This window comes from Orbicella faveolata, unplaced genomic scaffold, assembly GCF_042242905.1.
Source record: "Orbicella faveolata isolate gen_17 unplaced genomic scaffold, um_ofav_v1 contig_1, whole genome shotgun sequence".
NCBI classification, from domain to species: domain Eukaryota; kingdom Metazoa; phylum Cnidaria; class Anthozoa; order Scleractinia; family Merulinidae; genus Orbicella; species Orbicella faveolata.
The window spans coordinates 35656875-35662874 of record NW_028301536.1 but is presented as its reverse complement, the minus strand read 5'-3'; the positions used below and the strand labels follow the sequence as shown (position 1 = coordinate 35662874).

The window sequence follows — 6000 nt, the reverse complement described above, 5'->3', positions numbered from 1 at the left end:
CCCACCCCCGGGAAGCGACCAAATGCCCCATAGTGGGGACCACCAACCTGTCAAATGCCGTAAAATGCACCGAGGGGTGGGGCAGGAGGGGATGGGCGTGCTTGGAATTGACAGTTAAAAGGTATGAAAATTGAGTTTTGTAGCTATTTGTTGTTGTTCCGGGCCGTTCTAGTCAGTTTTTTGTTCTTTTAAACCAGAATTCTCACCATAATACTCTCCATGACTTAACAGCTAAAAAGAATGGCTCCGTAGTCGTCAGGCCTTGATTAATTTATCTGCAAAGTTATATTTAACAATTATTCGCCGAAGGCGAGGTGAACATTGGTAAATATTCACCGAGACGAAGTCGAGGTGAATATTCACCAATGTTCACCGAGCCTGAGGCGAATAGTTGTTTTAGTATAATTTTCAGGGGTGAAACACAGAGTAACGACTAGAACAGACTGTTCGTTTTCATACACGCATGGAGCCGTAGTTTTAATAATAAGCTTACATGTAAGCTTACATCGATTGTGAATCAATTTACATATCAAGTTCGGCAGTAAAACAAACAAGCGAAACACTACGAAAAATAAATTCATCCCGTGCCTTTGTTTTATCGTTGTTGACCTCATTCACAGCTGTCATCGTTGTCTAAAAATGAGTAGTTTTAGTTTGAAGAAAAATAAATTTCGGTCAATCGATCTGATCTGCTGGCGATCAACGTAACCATTGCGTTTGCGATTCTTAAAATTCCTTGATTACGAGTTCTTCAAAGGATTTTTGGTCCAAGGTTGACAGCAGTCATTTTGAAAATTCTCCCTCCTTCCAAATATCCTGGACTTGAAGTGATGTCTTTCGAATAAATGAAAATTTGATTCAGCAACTGTCCGCCATGTCTACTTGCCGAGATGGCAAAGTTGGCGAGCTTAGAATCCGGGCCTCGGAAATGTTATTATATTCACCGCCTGGAGCGGTGAATATAGCGTCATATAAGGAATCGCTCGACCAATCAGATTGCTGGAAACTCTTTGTTCAGCTTTGAAATTATACTAAACTGCTATATACGCTTGACATTTATTGTTGCTTGAGGACGTTTAAAATTTGCTATTATAGTTTGACAACTTTATTCGCGGGCTTCACACGTACAACAACACCGCACATGTTTTACAATTCAACTCATCTCACACGCTCGCACGTGGCTTCTAGCAACGAGCTGGCCTGTCATTTATAACATAGTAACGCGACCCAAAATGAAAGTTCAAGAAGCGGGAGGCACATCCCCGTCCCTATTAGAGACATAATCTTTGTTGAGACAATTAACAAGTCTACTCTTCCGCTTCCTCTAATAAACAAAGTTTCGTAATCGGACTCTTGTACTCCCCGTGCTGAGTGCGCACTGTAACTGCCCGAACCAACCCATCCTGCCCAGCATGAGTGGACAAGATTCTGCTTAACGGCTATACGCTTTACGGCTAATTTAGTTCAGCAACTAAGACGACATTTTCTTCCTTGAGGTTCTGTTTTATCGCTTGTCGCTTCTTCCATGTTTCTGTCAGGCTAGGAAGGTACTCCCCGGTAAAACGTCTGCAGAAGAAATTATATATAGCTAGCGCATGGGACTGTCGCCACATCTTTGTCGAGTTGATCGCTCTGTCACTAACTTCAGCATCTTTATAAGTCGGATTCGCCCCCAACAACAAAAAAATGCCTTGGCGTTAACTCTTCAATGTCCTCTGCATCATTGGATACTTGAATAATCGGTCGACTGTTTAGTATCCCTTCTGTCTCGACAAGTGCAGTTCTCAGTACTACTTTGAAAACAGTCCTGTGTTTCAGAGTGGCTTTCAGCGTTTTCTTTTTGCACTTTCCTAGTCCCTCCCATGTTCGTTCAAAGTGCGGGGCGCTAGGCAGCTGAAATTTCCACTTGGTCTTTTTATGCCCACAATAGTTTAATACAATACATTTCCGCAACTCATTATTTGCAGCGACAAAGTTCGTTCCATTACCACTGTGGATGCTCTGCGGTCATCCACGTCGAGCAATGAATCTCTTAAATACCATAATGAAATGATCTTTTGAAAAATCACAATTCAAGTTCAAGGTGACACGGCCTAATACTCATGCAAGTGAACAAAGACGCCGTACAAAGTAATTTTACTACGTCTTTCCTTAACTAACATAGGTCCAAAAAAGTCAACTCAAGTGTTCCTAAACACCATTCCTGGCTCAAGTTGCCACTCTCACAGACTTCCCATTTGCTGCTCTTGAGTCTTTACTGTCTGGCGATAACAGTAGTTACACTTGAACGACGCGTTTCGCGCCTCCTGGCGGCCATGGATGATCCAATACTCTTGCCTAATTTGATTGTGCAAGGGCTCAGGTGGCGAGTGGTGGCCCATCTCCAGAAACTGTATCTCTTCGCTGAATGACTCAACTTGCGCCCTCTTTACAATTTAATCCTGAGAAGTTCTCATTTCTTTCGACTTAAGTAAACCTAGTAGACTGGGTTCCCTCTTAGCTTTTCTATTGTGTCCGAATCGCATCACATAAACTGTAATTCGTCTTAGTTTGATCAGTGACGAATACTTCATCCACCTCTAACAGGACCTCATTTTCCTGAGCTGCACCAGCCCATCTTCCCTACCTCTTCTCACTCACGTCGTCTTTCTCGCAGGATGCTTTGACTCTATTTTCCGGCCAGAATTCTGCTGACTTGTACAGGAAATTGGGTATATTATTGTATCGAAAGCCCAATCCAAGCTCTGTAGGACTTAGCTCTCGGGTGATGCCATCTGCAGGATTAGCGTCTGTCGCATATAACTCCAACTCACAGCCTGAGTCACGTAATGCCATCACTTGTTGTTTTCCTTTCTCTCGAAAGACAAAAATGGGAAGTACTGCAACGAAAGTAGGACCACCAGTCACAAAACCCTGTGTGCGCTGAATGGCGATACCCCTTCTGTGGCTCCACAGCCTGACGTGGTGAGGAGTCTTCGCTTTCCAGAACTGGACTGGTGCTAAATCATTCTCAACTTCAGGCACTCTTTCTGATTCACGGATTGCTTTTGCTTGTTTAGTAAATTTCAAGTCGACTTTATGTACGAGGGTATGATGACGCATGTCACAGTTCTGAACTCTTCATTTATTTCTACTATAACATTTACTCAGACGATGACCAGGTAATAGACATTATAAGTATAGTTTGTGTTTCTCAACAACTTTCTCCTTTTTGCTAGGCAACATTCCCTCAAAACGTTTGCACTCTTGCTAAGCGTGTTTAGTAGACTGGTGAATTGGGCACTTCTTTGTTGCATAACTGGTGCCTAGAGATTCTCCTGTGGCTCCTGCAGATAGCCCAGATTGAGATTTGTCTACTGGCTTACCCCTATCGCCTTTAGAAGTATCTGGACGCTTCCACTTCTTCTCCGGCATCCTCCGCTGCTTGGACTCACTGATTTTTGCCTCTTTTTCCAGCTAATATACAATGAATTCTATGTTTATATTTTTGGTTTTTCTTCATCAAACTCGGCCCATAAACCACAAAGGCGTTGAGAAAATTTAGCTAAAGTTGCCTCGGGGACTTGAGAGTAAAGTTCATGAAGGAAGTTGAACTCCTTGAAAATGCCTATCATTCTTGAAGCTATTTCTTGATACGGCCTGATCTGCACACTGACTTCTTTCATTATGGTCGGAAATTGATCTATGCGCTTCTTCGCAGCTAACTCAACAATGTCTACATGGTCAAACCGCTCCTCGAACACAGCTCAGGCCTGCTCGTACGAATCTAATAATTCCTTTATATGTAACCTAATTATAATGTAACTTTTTTCTAGTTTTACTTAGTTGTTATTTATTTATTTATTTATTTATTTTTTACACAGGACTTGCATAGATAGCAGTTTTTTCCTTAATACTGATCCAGCAATCCTGTATAAATATGTTTTTGTTATTATTATTATTATTATTATTATTATTATTGTTATTATTAATTATTATTAGTGAACTTAACCGAAGAGTGCCAGTCTTCCGCTTCTTGGCACACAGCTCCTTAACAGACCTATACAAATCCAAACCAAAGTATACGTCAAACCTATCAACACTGGCTTTCTGCTGCATTACAAGAGCCATGTTGATGATCGCTACAAGCGCGGCTTACTAAAAACTATGCTTGATCTTGCCTTGCGCGTCTCTTCCAACTGGTCCTACTTTTCCGAGGAATGTGTTAGCCTCAAAATAGAGTTTTCTCGACTGAGTTACCCAGACAGGTTAATCAATTGCACCATCTCGCGCTTTATTGTAGTCAAAGCTTCTGATCAACCTGTTCCCGAGTTACCAGCTGTTAACAATGAATTAGATCCTGTTCGCGTTGTTCTGCCATTTAAAGACCAAGCTTCAGCCGACATTGTACGAGCACAACTCAAAGATCTGAGCCAGAAAGTGACTGTCCAGCCCACGTTTGTTAGTCACAAGATCAAACAACATCTAAAACGGCGCGAAATCAAGCCGTCTATTGTTAACCAACATTCCCTTGTTTATCAATTTAATTGTGACGTGCACGCGGTGGCATTTGCATCAACGCGCAGACGAGCTTAAGAATGCGTCTTTCTCCACTGGAAAACATTTTCGTGTAAAACATTCTTATGTGCCCAAGGATCTTACAAGAATTTTACCACCTTAAAGAAAGTGCAAGAAAAAGTTTGAATGTCTCATTTATGAAATGTATTTTTTATTAATGAATTGAGACCAAGTCTCAATGTACAGTCAGGCTCAAATCGTGTAAAATTTTCTAATTATTTTTAATTATGTTATTCTTGCATGCATTTTATTGTTCTTAACACCCTTTTTTACATTTTTGTAGTTTACATACTTTTACTTCGTTGTTTTGTACTTATACGTATACGTATGCAAAACTTTTAAGCTTAAAAATGACCGAAGTTCGGTCGAAACGTCGGGCGCTTTTACCGTTAGTTTTTACTTCAAATTGCTTTAAAAAAGCCTTTACTTCTGAAAATCAAATGGAACGGAAATTTCCAGGAAAAAATGTTCAATATTTAAGTATACCTCACGAGGTTGTCTTCTTTTTCGGAAATGATGCAAATTCGCAATTTTCTATTTAGCGCTAGTTCTTTTGACCGCGATCATAGCAAGCTGGAGATCTCAAGCAAGGATGAAGGCGACGCATATTCGAAAATGGATTAATATTTTACTTTAGAACCTTTCCAATTATATGTCGATAAATATTAGCTACAGCTAAATTCGTCAAGAAAGCGTTTTATTAAAATAGTGCTCCCGTGGTGTATTTGTTTGCCCCCGTCCACACTTATCCGGATATTTTTGAATCCGCAACTTTCTCCCTCCCGAGATACAAAAATTTCCCCGTCCACACGTAGCGTATTCCAATCGATTTCGCCTGTCTCCACGCATCCGATGGTGTCCGGATTCTATCCAGAGAAACTAGGTCTACACGTTGTTCCGCCATATTGGTTTACTGTTCGGTAAGAGGCTGGACACGATTTTGCTACGTCATCTGATTTCGAAAGTATCCGGATTCACCGTCCACACGTTATCGTTATCACCGTGACTCTGGAGAGCAGATTCGAGAATATCCGGATTCGCTGCCGAATTCGCCGGATGCGTGTGGACGGAAGCCGTATCCGGAAGGAAATTAAAAAGTTGCGGATTCAAAAATATTCGGATACGTGTTGACGGGTCTTTTCTTTTGCATAGGTTGGCTAGGAAATGTACAAAAGATTTATGACGCGTGCAGAACCGTTGTATGACTCATTATTCAAACTCTTTGTTTTCGCTGCCGTTGTGGTTTGTATAAGGTCCCTGCTGCCGTGGTCTATAAAAAGTCACAATGTCGACTTATCAGTGATCTGTTTGCTTCTATATTTGCGATTTAAACCCCGAAGTCATTGAAAAATTCCAAGCGAATAAAACTGTGCGGCTTATCGTTTTCCACACTGGAAAGTCTGTACCATTCGCCCATGGACATTCCAGGAAATTCACACCGTA

The 6000-nt window shown here is 41.2% G+C and overlaps 1 pseudogene; it reads right to left on the bottom strand.

Moving 5' to 3' along the window:
* Positions 1-2622: 2622 nt before the first annotated feature.
* LOC149118896 (uncharacterized) lies at positions 2623-3414 on the bottom strand (annotated as a pseudogene).
* Between the last annotated feature and the right edge of the window lie 2586 nt (positions 3415-6000).